The sequence below is a fragment of the Lactuca saligna genome, chromosome 4 (genome assembly GCF_052625555.1).
Source record: "Lactuca saligna cultivar CGN05327 chromosome 4, ASM5262555v1, whole genome shotgun sequence".
NCBI classification, from domain to species: Eukaryota; Viridiplantae; Streptophyta; class Magnoliopsida; order Asterales; family Asteraceae; genus Lactuca; species Lactuca saligna.
In genome coordinates this window covers 213,648,284-213,667,026 of record NC_136420.1, presented here as the reverse complement: position 1 = coordinate 213,667,026, position 18,743 = coordinate 213,648,284, and the positions used below count along the sequence as shown (strand labels likewise).

General features: G+C 39.9%; 1 non-coding gene across 1 annotated transcript; it reads right to left on the bottom strand.

Moving 5' to 3' along the window:
* Positions 1-18,397: 18,397 nt before the first annotated feature.
* On the bottom strand, positions 18,398-18,504 carry LOC145044524 (small nucleolar RNA R71). The gene has a single exon (XR_013681472.1). It is a non-coding gene; the product is annotated as a small nucleolar RNA R71 (small nucleolar RNA).
* Between the last annotated feature and the right edge of the window lie 239 nt (positions 18,505-18,743).

Sequence of the window (18,743 nt, the reverse complement as noted above, 5' to 3'; positions counted from 1 at the left end):
TAGAAGTTCTGAAAAAGGAGAAATGGTATGCAAAGTTCTCCAAATGTGAATTTTGGATTCAAGAAGTCCAATTCTTGGGTGATGTGATTAACCAAGAAGGAATAATGGTTGATCCAACAAAGATTGAAGTTGTAATGAAGTGGGAACAACCAAAAAGTCCTACGGAGATCCGAAGCTTTTTAGGATTAGCTGGGTATTACCGAAGATTTATCCAAGGCTTTTCTTCGATAGCCGCTCCAATGACAGCCTTGACCCACAAAGGAGCTACTTATACTTGGAGTGAAAAGCATAAGGAAGCCTTTGAGAAGTTGAAGAAGAAATTATGTGAAGCACTAATTCTTTCTTTACCCGAAGGAGTTGAAGACTTTGCAGTCTATAGTGATGCATCTAGAGTTGGGTTAGGTTGTGTTCTGACCCAGCGAGATAAAGTGATAGCATATGCATCAAGACAAATGAAGGAGCATGAAAAGAACTACCCTACTCATGATTTGGAGTTGGCAGCGGTAGTTTTCGCTTTAAAAGTATGGAGACATTACCTCTATGGTACGAAGTGCAAACTTTTCACTGATCATAAGAGTCTCCAGTATCTCTTTAATCAAAAGGAACTGAATATGAGGCAACGACGTTGGCTGGAATTACTCAAAGACTACGACTGTGAGATACTTTATCACCCTGGTAAAGCAAATGTTGTTGCTGATGCTCTCAGTCGGAAAGTCAACCTTGAAAAGAAAAGGCCAAGAGCGTTGAGAATTGAGGTTGTCTGAACAATTGTGGAGAGTATAAAGAAAGCTCAGGAAGAAGCTTTAGAGAAGAATGACCGAAAAGAAGAACGTTTGGGCAAAACATTAGTATTCGGTACAAACAACCAAGGGTTGAAGGTATTCCAAGATAGGATTTGGGTACCTAAGATGGGAGGAGTAAGAGATGTTCTGATGGAAGAAGCTCACAAGACCATGTACTCGATTCATCCCGGCAATATGAAAATGTATAGGGATTAAAACCCTATTACTGGTGGACAAAGATGAAGCTCGATATTGCTAAGTATGTGGCTGAATGTGTGACATGTGCAAGACTTAAGGCACAACATCAGAAACCATATAGGAGTTTAGAAATTTTACCTGTACCCATGGGTAAATGGGAAGACATCACCATGGATTTTGTGACTAAACTACCCAGAACAAAGAGCGATCACGACATGATTTGGGTGGTCGTGGATCGTTTCACCAAGAGTGCACACTTCATAGCAGCCAATGAAAAATGGTCTATGGATAAGCTTGCGAATGCTTACGTGAAGGAAATTGTGGGACTTCACGGTGTTCCTCTAACAATTGTATCAGATCGTGATAGTCGTTTCACGTCACGATTTTGGAAAAGTCTACAAGAGGAAATGGGTACCAAGTTGTGTTTAAGTACAGCTTACCATCCACAAACTGATGGTCAGAGCGAAAGAACAATACAAACACTTGAAGATATGCTGAGAGCATGTACCCTGGAATTCCAAGGTAACTGGGATGAACATTTACCTTAGTAGAATTTTCCTACAACAATAGTTTCCACTCGAGCATAAAGATGGCACCTTATCACACTTTGTATGGACAGAAGTGTCGTACGCCGTCTTGTTAGCTTGAAGCTAGAGAAAAGCAGTTTATGGGACCTGAGATAGTCCATCAAACTGCTGAAAAGTTGAAAATGATTAGGGAAAGGATGTTAGCAGCTTAGGATCGTCAAAAGAGCTATGCTGACAAGAAAAGAAAACCGATAACATTCGAAGTTGGTGATTCGGTTTTGCTTAAAGTCTCGCCGTGGAAGGGACTTATAAGATTTGGTAAAAGGGGAAAGTTTAGTCCAAGGTTTATTGGACCATTCAAAGTTCTTCCGAGGATTGGGAATCAAGCTTACAAGCTAGAACTACCAGAAGAACTAGATGGTATTCATAACACTTTCCATGTTTGTTATTTAAGGAAGTTCACAGGAGATATTCCCGACATAATTCCAATATCTGAATTAAGATTGGATGAAAGCAAGAGGTTAATCGAAGAACCAGAGGCAATCGTTAACCGTAAGACTAAAAATTTGCAACGCAAGATGGTCGATTTAGTGCTTGTGCAATGGAAACATACGAATGGGCCAAATCTCACCTGGGAAACAGAGAGTGACATGATGAGTCGCTACCCGTATTTGTTTGCTGATGTGTGATTCCGAGGACGGAATCATCCTAAGGGGGAGAGAATTGTAACGCCTGTGTTTCTGGGCTAAAAGCATTACTAAAGTTGTAATAGTCTAGGTCAACCTTTGTAACTCATTTTGAAGTAGTAAAGAGGAATTATGTGAATATTATGTGAATTATATGCTTATTTGCTTAATTATTATGATTTAATTAATTAATAGTAAAAATAAGCATTTAATATAAATATTATAAAAAGCTGATATGTTTTAAGAAAGTTGTAGTGGCCGAAACAAGGATTCCGGAGATATAAAGAACGTCAAAATCCGAGTTATAACGAAGAAGTTATGACTTGTCGAAGTTTCGCAACAAAACCGGCACGGCACCGGGAAGCGTAAAAAAAGTAAATATTACGATAAACTGCTTTTTTAGCCTTAACAATCTAAACTAAAGTCGTAGTATTCGTTAAACCGAGAAGTTCGATAAAAAGAACGCCCAAATCTGACTTCGTATGAGGAAGTTATGATTTTTCTAAGTTTTAGCTTAGCAGTAGACAGCTAAATACTCGAATTTAAGATCGAGCGAAATTTAGCCGACACAACCTAAACGAGAATCGAGGGTCTCGTCAATAGTAGTAAAACGGTAAAAAGACTGACAGAAACGGACGTCGGATGAAGAAGTTATGAATTTTTAACGGATTTTCCTGTCCCGGTCTGTTAAAAATAATAATATTAAAATTAAATTCAAAATTAGCCGACGAGGTCTAAAAGAAAGTTGTAGAGCATGATTTTAGCTACGCGTGCATATAAAGAACGTAAAAAACGAAGCTAGTATGCAAAAATTATTGATTTTAGAAGTTCGGGGCTCAAAATTCGAAAATTTTCACATGAACAGTAACCGACACGACACCTCGCACGAAGATGCTGCGTCACCGAGGATGTGGCCGAATCCGGACCAGATGCGTGTCGCAACTCCCTCGGACTGAAGCCTCAGACAATCAGAAGCCGCCTCGTGGCCGAACCTCGCACAGCCATCTCCGAGCCTCGTAGCCGCCTCCGTGTCTCGCCTCGCTGATGCCACACGACTCCTCCCTTCGCAGCCACGCCTCCCTTCCGTGTCCGAGCTTCACAAGAGCTACGTGGACGCTTCTCAACCACAGAGACCTCGGCCTCGCACCCTATAAATAGGGGGGCTGCGAGATCTCCTGACTACTTTTGAAAAGTTGTCATTTTACACCCCTAAACTTATATTTTGACTATTTTGACTTCCCCCGAAGCCCCGATATCATTTCTAAAACCCAGAAAATTTTATCTTTTTGGTTTTGAAGCTCCAACTCTCGCAGAGCCCGGTTTCTCAATAAAACTCCCAGTTTTATCAGAAACGATCATTTTAGGAACGAATTGCTGCCCGATTATCATCAAATCAAGTGAGTGTATAGTCACTTTCATCTTACACATAGATATGAAGTATTTTCTATAAAATACGTGTTATGTGTAATTATATTGATTGTTTATTTGAGATGATTGTTGAATACAGTGTTTTATACAAGTTATAAACTGTATATGTATTTTATCTACTAATATGTTGGGTAGAACATGGGTAGACAAAATAGTTGATGTGTGTTAAAATGATGAGAGGCCTCGATGTTGTTGTTGTTCCAATCATCTAGCGGAGTATGGATGACGACAACAGACTTTTCTAGACAGTCTAGTGGAACGCTATCAGGCTCGCAACCTGTAGGTGTTGTGAACGATGTGTTCACCGCTGTACTCCATCCCCCTCATGGTTTCCTTTAGGACATTTATTGTTGAGGAACCCCCTTAGCAGTAGTGTCCATCCCGATGATAAAATCCTTAGACTAGGTCCCTTGTATAGGTTTTTAGGGACGTAAAGTGAGGATAACAGGAATGGGTAATCAGGGTTATTGTTGGTTGATGAAATTAATAAATTTATTGTTGATCGATGAAATTAATAAATTTCTTATTATTTGTGGGTTGAAAACCCTATATGCTCACAAGGCTCTCAAGCCTGACCCACTCAACTTTCTGTTTTACAGGTAGTGGACTCAGAGCATAATTATGATGATGATGAGGTACTTTTGGATTATAGGCCATTAGTTGTAAATAACTGTTGTAAGGCTTATAATGTACTTTTTATACTTATGTACTGTATCGAACATGACATCCCAAGTCTTTTAATGAAATACATTTCTAAGGAAATGCTTTTGATAAATCTTTATCATATTATTTTTTAGGATAAATTCCTCAATTATTTTATTAAAAGGTTACTCTGATTTTGAAATAAAGTATAAACAAAACTGGTCTTTTCTGGCCGTGAAATTGGGGATGTCACAGTATGTGGCTAGACTTGTGAATGAGGCTGCACACTAGAGTGTGCGGCCGTACAGGGAGTGTGTACGGCCGTACACTCCTTGCTTGAGTCTCAGATGTTGAGTGTGTGTCCTTACTCTCACTTTGGAGGGTATTATGAGTGTGTGCGGCCACCTGATGAAGGTGTGCGGCCGCACTCCTTCATAGGAGGAAGAACATGAAGAACATTACGGGTTTGAGGCTTGGATTCAAGTGTTTTACCTCTATGACAAGCTAAATGATGGTGTTATTCACGTTTTAGAGGCCTTCTAGGTGTTCTTGGGTGGTTTTTATAGAGGGAGAAAGTATAGAGAGAGAAAGGATGCAGCCAAAAGTGAATAGAAGGGGGTCCTCCACATTATATAGGGTTGAGTGTGAGGCTGGAGGGGTTTGATGCTAGGTGTGCGGCTGGCTTGGCCGCACACACCTCTCTTGGTGTTTTTGGCTGGATTTTGTAATGCAACACCCTTCCTAATCCTTCCTAAGGTCCATATCTATGATATATTAAGCCTAAAACACTAGCGCAGACTCAATTTATTATTAAAAGATACTAATTTCACGTGGATTATAGATATATGGATCAATTTCACAATGTAAAGGTGTTGGGTTGCCACATTCTTCCGCCGTTAGGGAAATTTCGTCCCGAAATTTAGAGTTCGAGTAGTTAAGTTATTACAATAACTAAGTAAAAATGGGGGGGTATTTACTTTTCATTTGATCTTCGCGCTCCCAAGTGAACTCCGGTCCTCGTTTGGCGTTCCAACGAACCTTCACTATAGGGATGCGGATTTGTTTCGTTCGTTTGACCTCTCGATCCATAATCTCCACCGGTTCTTCCATGAAATTGAGGCTCTCGTTTATCTCAATTTCATCAAGTGGGAGTACGAGAGTCTCGTCGGATAGACACTTTTTCAAGTTTGAAACGTGAAATGTAGGGTGTATGTTACTAGGTTCGCGGGGTAGGTTGAGTTTGTAAGCCACAGGGCCGATTCTAGCGAGAATCTCGAAAGGCCCTATGTATCTTGGATTTAGATTTCCACGCTTTCCAAAGCGTACCGTGCCTTTCTAGGGTGAGACTTTCAGAAGGACTTGGTCTCCCACCTGAAACTCCAAGGGTTTTCTTCGTTTGTCCGCGTAGCTTTTCTGTCGGTCTCTAGCGACCTGTAATCTTTCACGAATCTGAACGATCTTCTTGGTTGTTTCCCGAATGATCTCTGGACCTGTGTGTGACAACCTGAAATTTTCCATTCTAATCAAACCATTTCAATCCAATAGAAGTAGAGCAGTTACAATGAAAATTCAGAATTAGAATATAAGTTTGGCAGTTTTAGGGTTTTACACCAAAAAGGGGTATTAGGAGAGTGATTGCACTAGGATTTTGTGCAGCACTGTAAATTCCATTACCCTAGATCATTAGAATCCATTCCAAGAATAGAAATATTTTCTGCCAAAAAAAAATCTCAGGACTATAAATAGAATTCTGAACCAAATTGGTTCATTAGTTGAATTCCATTTAGAGAAAAGCCCATTTCTCTCTCACGGATCTTTGGGTTTTCATCCCAGATTGTGAGTCTACTTCCCTAGATATGTTTTAATACTTGTTATATGCTTAATAACATTATTTACATGTCCAAAACACAAGATCCGGGAGCTTACGGCCCAAGAACGTTCTTGGGGTGTAAACTCCAAAATAAGGCCTAAAGGCCACCTAGTCCCATTTCCTTGTTTGACAACTAGTTAAGGACTTATTGTAGGATGTTTTGAGGCTAGAAACAATCGAAGAACATAAAGCTTTTAGAGTTTACGGCCCAAGAGTTTCTTGGACCGTAAACACCATTTTCAAGGGCTTAAATGTGCCCTACTTTCCCCAAAGGCTTAGGCTTCATTTTATACATGTACAGTAATGTGTTTAGAACCTAGGAAACATAAGAAAAGCACAATTATTGAAGAGTTTATGTCCAAGAATGGTTCTTGGGCCGTAAACTCCCATAAAGGGGTCAAAGGACACCCAAAACACTTCCTAAGGCCAAGGGACAATTTGGACAAGTACCTAGATGAGTTATGGACTAGCTAAAACATTTAGAACCCCATGTTTGAGGGAGTTTATGGACCAAGATGTTCTATGGCTGTAAACTCCAAGAAATGGTACTAAATGGTGCCATAAATCCTCCTAAAGCCAAGTACTTAAGCCTAGACTTGTTCCTAGAAATGTTTGAGACTTGAAAGCACCATAATCACCCTCCCACGGGAGTTTACGGCCGTAAACTCCAAGGGAAAAGGGTCTTTGGGCCGTAAACTCCAAAGAACATGGTCTTTTGACCTTAAACTCACATTAAGGGCATCGCACTCCTTTGTTGCAACCCTTTAGCCTCCTAGCACTTGACCAAAAGTGTTATCCTCGCGCTTAAATGTTATTACTTGTATAATTAGTGTTATAATCACTAATTATTTATATACATATGTTTTCATATGTAATTAGGATCATTGTGTGTGTCTAAGTCTCCACTTGACACCAAGCACTTGTCCGATCCTTCCGTACGATAACAGTCCGTTCAATTCCAGTCACTTACTGCAGGTGAGTTCATACCCCTTAACTAATGTTTTAAACTCTTTTTAAATGTTTTATGGGGGGATACAAGTAGAATCATGCTACTTATTATGTCAATCACATGTGATTACTAAGTGGGATTATATTACTTATTACATCAATCACATGTGATTAATATACAGCATTCAAATGATTTGGCTACTCATTAGCCGTTTTACCAAACAGTTTCCTTCAAATGACTTTTTATAAACATTTTATATGTTTTAAACTCCTTTTTACACTGTACAGCTTACTCCGTACATTTCCTTTCAAACTTATTTACAACTGTGTTTCAAACAAATGTTTCCTTATACTTAAACTGTTTTATTAAACTTATGCCTTCAAATTGTTTTATAGATTGACATCAAGTCGATCTTTTCTTAAAATAATACTTATATTTCAAATGTCTTTCAAACATATTTATTCTTTTATATTATAAATTGCATGCCTCTATATGTATAGTTATATAAGAAATGTTTAAAAGACTTAGGAAGGCTATCCACCCTATTTCCTTTTCGCGCCTTGAGATGTGGTCTGGTGGGACTTTGGGTATTCATCCGAAAGTCGTTTAAATATTAGTTATATATCATGTGTACATATATAGTCATAAAAGGTCCTTCAAGTTCATCCTATTCCCTTGGGTAGCAAGGGTATACATCCATGTCTACACGTACCACTTAGATTACTAGAAAGCTACCATTTGGGTAGTTCAGGAAGATACTAGAACCATTACTAGAACGCAATATCATACAATGAGTCAGTTCATTCATGAGTCAATACTTTCTAGAACTTTTCAGTACAGAACATATACAACTATACTAGAAAGACAACATATACAAATATACTAGAACGAGAACATATACAACTTTACTAGAATGAGAACATATACAACTATACTAGAACGAGAACATATACAACTATACTAGAATGAGAACATATACAACTATACTAGAACGAGAACATATACAACTATACTAGAACGAGAACATATACATCTCTAGCACGGAACCAGTTCAGGATCTAACTATACTGATGAATCACGCCGCAAGTGTGATAGTTAAATCAAGTATACATGATCATTCGGTAAGGTGGATGCTCACGGCTTGCATTCATACAGGGGTCGTGGGTAGGTCCCAAAATCCCTTTGATAGGGGAGCGTATAGTCTGGGATCTAGACATCACATTATACCTTATCCCTCAAATAAGGCAGTTGAGTACCAATGTAGTTATTTATATTAAATACTACAGTACTTGGAAGTATTACCCTAGATTTAAGGTAATAGGTACGGTTGTAGTTCGGCACTACACCATAGTACTACATTGATTTTCCATTACATATTTTTAGTGATAACCTCACTTAAACATTAATGTACAAACTATATTTTTGAATAATGATAGTTATACTTTGGAAAATACATCCTCTTACAAGAGATACACACACACACACAAAACAGTTAGGTCTTGGTAGAAGACACCGTCACATACTAGAAGGAATCATCGGGATTCTAGGGTTTTTCAAACGTTTACAGTTGCTTCATATACATTTTCAAAACTTACAGTTCATATACATTTTCAATACTTACAATTTGTATACATACAAATACTTACATTTCAAATACATACAAGTATTTACATACAAATTAAGACACTAAAATACTTATGATCTCACCAGCTTCAAAGCCGATACTCGCTTTCAAAATTACTTGTATCCTCAGGTCATCATAGACAGGTACCGATGCAAGAAGAAAGGAAGATGGAGCTTGTTCAAGACTTATCTTTCATTTTGATTTATGCTTTAGTGTTTATCATAATGTGACAGAACACATTTGTATAATAATTATATTATTAATGCAATGGATGATGTTGTTGCTTGTTTACTACTTTACATTGTTGTTGATATTATACATGATGTCCTCCGCCCTAGAACGTTTCCACCATTCCTGGTTTTGGGGTGTGACACTGTGAGAGTACTATCAGGTATCCGTCCTTTAGCTAACTGGGTGTCACCCACCTTAACCCAGCACATAGGGGATCTGCACTTTCGGCCATAGAGGGCTTCAAATGGGGCTGCCTTGATGCTCGTGTGGTAACTGTTGTTGTAAGAAAACTCGACTAGAGGTAAGTGGGTATCCCACACCTTACCAAAGTCGATCACACAGGCTCGCAACATATCTTCCAGAGTTTGGATGGTCCTTTCACTTTGTCCGTCGGTCTACGGATCGTAAGCTGTACTCATGTCCAACTTCGTTCCTAGGGCATTTTACAGCGATTGCCAAAATCTTAAAGTGAACCTACTATCTCTATCGGAGATAATAGATATAGGAACACCATGTAGTCGAACAATCTCTTGGATGTATATTCGTGTAAGCTTTTCCATCTTGAAAGTTTCTTTGATTGGAAGGAAATGGGCAGATTTCGTCAGTCGATCGACAATTAATCAAATGGTGTCGTACCCACTCGAAGATTTGGGTAACTTGGTAATGAAATCCATAGAAATCATCTCCCATTTCCAGTCAAGTATCTTGGGTTGTTGGAGCAGACCCAAGGGTTTCTGATATTCGATCTTTACCTTGGCACACGTCAGACACTTACTCACAAAGGTAGCAATTTTGGCTTTCATGTTCGGCCACCAATATAACTTTTTGAGATCAAGGTACATCTTGTCCCATCCTGGGTGAACGGAGTACTTGGTCTTGTGAGCTTCGTTCATGACCACCTCTCTGTAACCACCGAACTTTGTGGTCTAGATCCGGTCCATGAAACAATAAACTCCATCTCCTCGAGTCTCAAGATTCTTATCCATTCCTCTCAAAGATTCTTTTGTGACATTTTCTGGTTTCAAGGCTTCTATCTGGGCTTCACGGATTTGCACGCATAAATGAGAATGGATAGTGATTGTGAGTGGTTTAACCTTTCGGCCAGAATATTCCTTCCGACTCAGAGCGTCTGCTACTACATTGGCTTTACCCAGGTGATATCGAATTTCACATTCGTAATTATTGAGTAGTTTGACCCACCGTCGTTGTCTCATATTGAGCTCTTTCTGGTTAAGGATGTGTTGGAGGCTTTTGTGGTCGGTGTATATCGTGCTCTTCCTACCGTACAGATAGTGTCTCCAGATCTTCAGAGCGAATACAAGCACTCCTAATTCGAGATCGTGTGTGGTGTAGTTGACTTTATGCGTCTTCAACTGTCTTGAAGCGTAGGCGATGACCTTACCTCGTTGCATTAGAGCACAGCCGAGGCCTTGATTAGACGCATCAGAATAAACCACAAAATCATCTGTTCCCTCAGGAAGGGATAGTATCGGCGCGGTGCATAAGGCTCGTTTCAGGGTTTGGAATGCCTTCTCCTGTTTCTCTCCCCAGTCAAAAGTCACACCCTTCTGGGTTAATGTTGTAAGAGGTTTTGCGATCCGGGAGAAATTTTGAATGAACCTACGATAGTAGCATACGAGACCTAAAAATTGTCGAATTTCTGTAGGCGTCTTCGGTGCTGACCAGTTCTCAATAGCTTTAATCTTGGATGGATCCATGTGGATTCCTTCTTTACTAACCACGTGTCCTAATAACTCGACCTTTCGGATCCAAAATTCGCACTTAGAGAATTTCGCATATAACTTCTTTGATCGTAGGGTTTCCAGGATGCATCGTAGATGCTCGCTATGCTCCTCCTTACTTCGAGAGTAAACCAGTATGTCATCAATGAAGATGAAGAAAAATTTATCTAGATAAGTACGACATACTTTATTCATTAAGTCCATCAATACTACCGGTGCGTTGGTCAGTCCGAAGGGCATTACTACAAACTCATAGTGCCCGTAGCGAGTTCGGAAAGCGGTTTTTGGAACATCCTCCTTGAGCGCTCGTAACTGATGGTATCCAGACCTTAAATCAATCTTGGAGAAGTAACTCGCCCCTTGCAGTTGGTCAAAGAGGTCGTCTATACGAGGGAGAGGGTAGCGATTTTTAATCGTCAGTTTGTTGAGTTCCCTATAATCGATGCACATACGGAACGATCCGTCTTTCTTCTTTACGAACAATACCGGCGCTCCCCAATGTGAGAAACTCAGTCTTATAAAGACCTTGTTGAGCAGCTCGTTAAATTGACCGGATAGTTCTTGCATCTCAGCATGTGCTAGGCGATAGGGCAATTTGGCTACAGGGGTAGCTCCTGGAATTAAGTCGATCCTGAATTCGACTTTACGTTGCGGGGGTAAACCTGGTGACTCCTCGGGAAAGATGTTAGAAAAGTCACACACTACAGGAAAGTCTTTTAGATCTTTCACTTTTCGTCTCGTATCAACAACGTGAGCAAGGAATACGCGATATTCCTTACGAAGGTACTTTTGGGCTTTAATGCTCGAGATGATGCGAAGGCTCGTACTGGGTTTGTCTCCGTAGATTAACAGAGTTTCGTTATGCGGTAGATTTAGACGAATGGCCTTGTCGAAGCACAGGATATCAGCACGATGGAGACTCAACCAGTCCATGCCCACAATGATATCGAAACACTTGGTCGACACTGGGATGAGGTTGATTGGGAAAGTATGATTATCTAGTGTGAGAGTGCAACCTGTGTAGATTTCGTTAGAGCTCTCTGTCTTCCTATTAGCCATTTCTACAACGAATGTTTCCTTTAGTGGTTGTGGGGATTGTTTAAGTAAGTGCTTAAAGTTTTGGTTTACGAAACTTCTTTCTGCTCCACTATCGAAGAGGATACAAGCATAAGAGTTATCAAGAAGGAACGTACCCGTGACTACTGTGGGGTCTGCCACCGCTTCATTGTGACCGATAGTGATATGGGCATACTTAGCTATAAAATCCATGCATTATCTTAATACTTTATGTTGTTTTTGTATCATTTAATGAACAAAATGTGCTTAATTAGCTTAAATATTTCATTTTCAGCAACAAAGACATGCTCGAAAGGAAAATGAAACGGAACTAGCGATTGGAAGCGTGGATCTTGGATTTTGAAGAAAGAAGGATGTTGCTGGACAGCTTAACCCCTCTTCGGTGTTTTGGCCATATCTCATGAACCGTAACTCCAATTGACAAGATTCAAAATGTTCTGAAAAGTAGACATAATTTCGGACGACTTTCGTGTTTTGATAAAATGCTGATTCAAAACGCTCTCGGCGCGTAGGGTCGATTACTCGCCGAGTTGGTCAGAAGTTTCGTGATTCTAGACGCGCTGACTTGCCGCACACGGGTTTTAAGTGATGGACTCGCCGAGTAGGTCAATGGACTCGCCGAGTAGCCCCTGTTTTGTGAAAATCTATGTAAAGGGACTTTCAGATCGATACCCTGGCATATAGATGAACCCTTGGAGGCCAATTGTCGACTAAAGGTGCTGCTGGAGCGTGGGAAGCAAGGGAATCAACCCTACATTCAATTTTAAGGAGAATCAAGTCAAAATCAAGTTACTCTTACCTAATCTCTTGTTTGAACTATGTTTTTATCAATTGATTTCATTTTTGTGCTTGTTTTTGCTGTAATCATGAGCTAAAAACTCATAACTTCTGTTTATGTAGATGAATTTGTGAACATGGATTGATTATTTGATTAAAAAAAAAATAAGTAAAAATGATGAAAAAATAAAAAAATAAAAATAAAAAAGAAAAAAAAAGAGGGAAAAAGAGAATATATATATATATATATATATATATATATATATATATATATATATATATATATATATATATTATTTACCTAAAAACTTAAACAGAAATTAACTTTGTGTAAGATGAATCTTACACAAAGGATCGATTGAATTAGAATTTTAATGCTAATTTTAGAACCGTTCCAGTAGTCTTCCTATTCCTTCCGTATTCCCAGCTTTCCAGCAGTTTCTTTTGAAGTGTTCGACCTCTCCCCAGCCATAGCAGGCTTGACTCACTCCGGTACTGGGAACTTGACTGATGGGTTTAGGTTGAAATTTGCAAAACCGGATGGTATGGCCCTTCCGATTGCAATTAGTGCAGTGCATTTCACGATAGGGGCCGTGATGATGGAAAGAGCACTTGGTGCACTTGGGTAGGTTTCCCGCATAGGTTTTGGCTGGTGTAGGGGCAGCAGGAGTGGTGGCAGCATGAATAGCCACCGTCTGTTGGTTTTTGAGGGATGATTGAGTTGACTTGTCCTTCTTCCGATCCCACCGTTTCCTCTCGTTGTCGGACGACGTAGCTGGAGCAGTGTTAACTGTTGTGGTTGCCGTGGCTGGAGTGGAAGGAGTTTCATGATCAATCAACCTGTGGGCCAGCTCTTTGGCGTTGTCAAAGGTTGCAGGATGTGAAGATAGAACATTTCCTTGATACGGGGGCACTAAACCCCAGATGTATCGTTCGATTTTCTTGCTTTAAGAAGGGATCATGTTAGGGCACATAGCCACCAAGTCACTGAACCTAGCCGTATAAGCCACTATATCTGTCCCCTTCATCTTGAGGTTCCAGAGTTCCTCCTCAAGCTTCTGAATCTCACCTCTAGGGCAGTATTCCTTTCTCAGTAGGTCCTTTAGTGTGTCCCAGCCCATGGCATTGACTGTTACTAAGGAGAGTGAATTGACATGGCCATTCCACCATGTTAGGTCCCTTTCAGTGAAGGTAGCAGCAGCGAACTTGATTTTGCTCTCTTTGGGGCATGAGAACATTTCAAAAACAGCCTCGGCTCTTTCGATCCACTGGGATAATGCAAGAATTCCTCTAGTCCCATTGAAGAAGGTTGGTTTGCAGTTCATGAAATCCTTATAAGTGCATCCCTATGCCCGTGGATGATCTTCACCATGTCTAGAATTTCCGCCCATTCCAGCGCCACTTGCATCACTAGAATTTATTTCAGCCAGAGCTACCGTCACTGCTGCAGTTACAGCCATTTGAAACATTACTGGATCGAACTGTGGAGGTGGTGGTGGTGGAGGAGTTTGAGCCGTAGGTCTTCCTCTATTTGGGCTCTTACGGGGAGGCATCTCTTGCTGAAAATTTTGTATAGATAATGATAATAGTGAGAAACAATGGTGAGTATGATGAGAGTGTTTTATGAATTAAACCACCATACACAAGTTGTCAGACATGGTCATATACTGGGTAGGGAGACATAAGAGCATAGACTTTTCCCAATAGGTTGGATATCTGCCGATATTAATGGTATTACTGATGTAAATAAGTTTTGGAAAAATGGCCTAACGGTAGGCCTTACATCAAACCATGAGAAGAAAAATAATTGACAGTCTAGATGGCTACATAGCATACTAAAAGATGAGAATATTATATAGACAAATGTTCCATTCAAAAGTAGATGTTAAAGACTATTCCTAAGTCAAAAGAAAAGATGCGCTAGTCATCTTTCATCGGCGGCGGCGGATGTTTCTCGGGCGGACTGGAAGATCAGCCAGTTGGCGCTCCATGTCGAGGAGGTGTTGCTCGTAGACCGTCTGGAAAACTCGGAGTTCTACTACTTTAGCCCAGGTCTCGGCCAATGCTTGCAGCAAGGCCTCGCGGCTTGCTGCAAACCTCTCATTGGCATGTTCCAGGCGGCTGGTGCAAAAGGAGTGCAATCCTCCATTTGTATCAACCTCCGCGATGCAATGGAGAGCAGTCATGCCTTGAATTTCGTTGCGGGCAACTCTTCGGACCAAAATGGATAAAACTCTATCCGACGTTCCTCCTTCACTTGTGTTGTAGAAGATTCGATCTCCATTGAAGGGAATTGTTTGATTTTTCTCTTCACCCCACGTCTCTATGCATTCCACCCATGCAGGAGTCGGGCCGTGGAAGGCCTGGCGGGGGTTAGGGTTCGGAACCGGGGCTGCAGGGGGTAGGTTGTTGACTTCGGGCTCGGAGTTTGACCCATCCGAGAAACCTTCTGCTTGGTGGTCATCCAAAGGGATCTGATGTTCCTCATCAGGGTCTTCGTCGAGCCACCCCGCATTGCCGTGATTTGGGAAGTATGGGTCACCATGATGAAATCCGGCCATGATATCTATGCGAGAAAAGAGAAAAGGGGAAGAATAGTTAATAGACGTACTAATCTAGATACTTATAAGAGAATCACTATTAGCTAGACCAATACTTGCATAGTACATACTAATTATATGCGACCGAAACGAGACAGACCTTCGAATAAGTGATCCTAACTCTAAATCCACAACCAAACAAGGAACATGAAGTAAAGCAAAGATCACAGATTCTAAATCTATATCGTCTTAGTTACATGCAATCGTAGTGTATCCACTTAGCAACTATTGCTCTCCTAATAGTGACATTTTTAGTTCTCATTTATGTAAATTATAGTAATGCAGAATACTCCTATAGTATTCCCGTGTTAGAGTTATTGGGATAGTGTTGGTAAGTTTTTAGACTCGTTGCAGTACCACCACCATCCTTAGGCACATGCTAGTCACTCCTAGAAAAATGTAGTTGATCAGGCTACATCCACCCAATTGTGACTATATGTCTCTAAGCTTAACTGTGCTACTCAACAATCTTAATACTTTTGTTCAGTTCTAGTATGATACTGACCCTTTGTATTTGTGAATGTATATACATATACTTAGTTAAGTATTTTAATATTTAAAAGTATATATTCTTGGTTAGAGTGTTTTAGTCCCGAAGTGTTTATAGTTCGTATATCTCTCATAGGTTGATATACTTGATTCACTATAAACAATGCTCTGATACCAATCTGTCACACCCCAAAACCAAGAACAACGGAATACGTTCTGGGTGGAGGACTTCATGTTCAGCATCATAACAATGCATAATAGTAAAAACAAGCAACAACATTCATCACATTAATATGTAAATTTTAATACATGTGTGTTCTGTACATTTAAGTAGACACCAAAAGTATGAACAAAATAAAAGATGAGTCTTATATGTGCTCCATCTTCCCAAAAATCGCACCAGTACCTCTTTATTTTTGACCTGAGAATACAAGTTATTTTGAAAACGAGTATCGGGATAAAGCTGGTGAGTTCATAAGTATTTAGTGTCATTGTTTGTATAAAAATGTATGCAAATCGCATAGTATGTCATTTATTAACAAGGTTTGAAGATGATTTGATCCCTAGAAAATCCCATATTTTCCAGCAAAAGTAGTCTTCTACCAACACTTAGTGATTTGTAAATTCGTTTCTTTGAAATTATAATTAGTTTTCTTATGAACGTGTTAGAAATGAAAAATACAGTTTTATACTTGTTCATTGTAGAGAAATAACATAGTTTTACCCCAACAGTACCCCTGCCGGTTAAATCTGTTAGTGAATGTAAACTTCGAATAGTATTAATCGTGTACACACCTCGGGATGTGTGTTTAATTGAATGTGAGCTCGTATGTAACCATACCGAGTGATAGTAGTGTAGTGGCTGACCCTCCAGGTCACCAATAGTGTAGTAGTGTTTGTCATCCTTGGGCCTAAGAGGCTCAGACTGTAGCTAGCAGTCGGGATGGAGGAAGATATCCGTCCCGTATAGATCTACACACGTAGTGGTCGCTCTCCCTCCAGGAGGCGATAGTTATCCGACGATCGCATAGCGATAGGTCGTATAGAGAGATAGTGCATCACATTCTATTGTAGTATTTTCTTTCGTATGGTATATAGTGTTCTATTAGTATACTTTGTACTGTTCTCTTGATGTAGTTTATAGTATTTCTTCTTGTAATGATTTGTGTTTCCTTAGTATAGTGTATAGTGTTCTCTTCATATCATGTATTGTACATATAGTCTTGTAATTGTGCTGGTCATAGTGTGTATCATAGTAATATCAGAAATGAGTGGTAGTCTTAACTATACCTATAATAGTTAAATTGAGTACTTGACTGAGTGTCTTCATTATGTAGAAGCATCGAACTAGAGTGAAAACTTTTATGTCTAACGCAAATATACAAGATATATAACTAAGTATTAAACGACAATCAGACAGATAACCTAACACCCTAAGTCCACAATCAAACAAGAATAGGAAATAAGGCCAGTTATCAGTTCTAAGTCCTTCAATACTTACTTATATAAATATATTGGAGTAGACATGATTTGGAAATAATTTAAGGTTTGAAAACAATGAAAATGAGTTTCAAGACAATTGATTTTTGAAAATGAGGTTAATAAACATTTGAAATAACTTTACTAACAAGATATTGTAGAAAATCATTGTAATAGCAAGTATTAATCATGTATGATTGATACTGCAATGTATCGAATTCAACTTGTATTCCCCCCATAAAATTAGTTAAAAACAATTGAAAGATTAGTTAAGGGGTATGAACTCACAGTTGAAGGTAGGGTTCGAGTATGCGATTCGTATGAGTGTCGAGTGTCAACGGATGCTCTGAACGCGAGTAGTCCCTATTAATTATATGATGACACATATATAAGTTAGAGTTGAGGTGTTTCATGAATAAACGTGATGGGAAATCTCTCCTAAGGGCTTGGAATCACTAGGGCTAAGTGTCATGTATTATATACTCAATGATCTATGTAAGTTTAAGGCGAAATATGGGTATTAGGGTGTGTGTATGGCCATAAGGGTGAGTGTGCGGCTAGGGTATGTGGCCAGACTTGTGAATGAGGCTGCACACTAGAGTGTGCGGCCGTGCAGGGTGTGTGTGCGGTCGTACACTCCTTTCTTGAGTCTCAGATGTTGAGTGTGTGGCCTTACTCTCACTTTGGAGGGTATTATGAGTGTGTGTGGCCACCTGATGAAGGTGTGCGGCCGCACTCCTTCATAGGAGGAAGAACATGAAGAACATTACGGGTTTGAGGCTTGGATTCAAGTGTTTTACCTCTATGACAAGCTAAATGATGGTGTTCTTCACGTTTTAGAGGCCTTCTAGGTGTTCTTGGGTGGTTTTTCTAGAGGGAGAAAGTATAGAGAGAGAAAGGATGCAGCCAAAAGTGAATGGAAGGGGGTCCTCCACTTTATATAGGGTTGAGTGTGAGGCTGGAGGGGTTTGCTGCTGGGTGTGCGGCTGGCTTGGCCGCACACACCTTTCTTGGTGTTATTGGCTGGATTTTGTAATGCAACACCCTTCCTAATCCTTCCTAAGGTCCATATCTATGATATATTAAGCCTAAAACACTAGCGCGGACTCAATTTATTATTAAAAGATGCTAATTTCACGTGGATTATAGATATATGGATCAATTTTACAATGTAAAGGTGTCGGGTTGTCACATGCAAAAGATTGGCTCAAGTCATTGTCCCCAGGATCTATCACTACATGGGCCCAAATGAAAGAAGAGTTCATTGATCAATTCTGCCCGCCATCCAAGATATCCAAGCTGATAAACGCCATAGCTAACTTTGAACAAGAAGCAGGAGAGTCACTATATGAAGCTTGGGAGAGGTACAAGAGCTTGATAAGGAATTGCCCACATCATGACCTCAATAGTCAACAAGAAGTCTCCATATTTTATGATGGAGTAAATGTTACCACAAGGCAATTACTTGACTTGCAAGGTCCACTCACGAAGAAGGCACCACCAGTGATAAAGCAATTGATTGAAGAATTCTCTAAGCATTCTAGAGAATACCATAATCCAAGAAATGATGTGACTAGGGGGGCCGCCTATGCAGTTTCCGAATACTTGTCAGCGGTCATGGCTATGCTCAAAACCATGGATA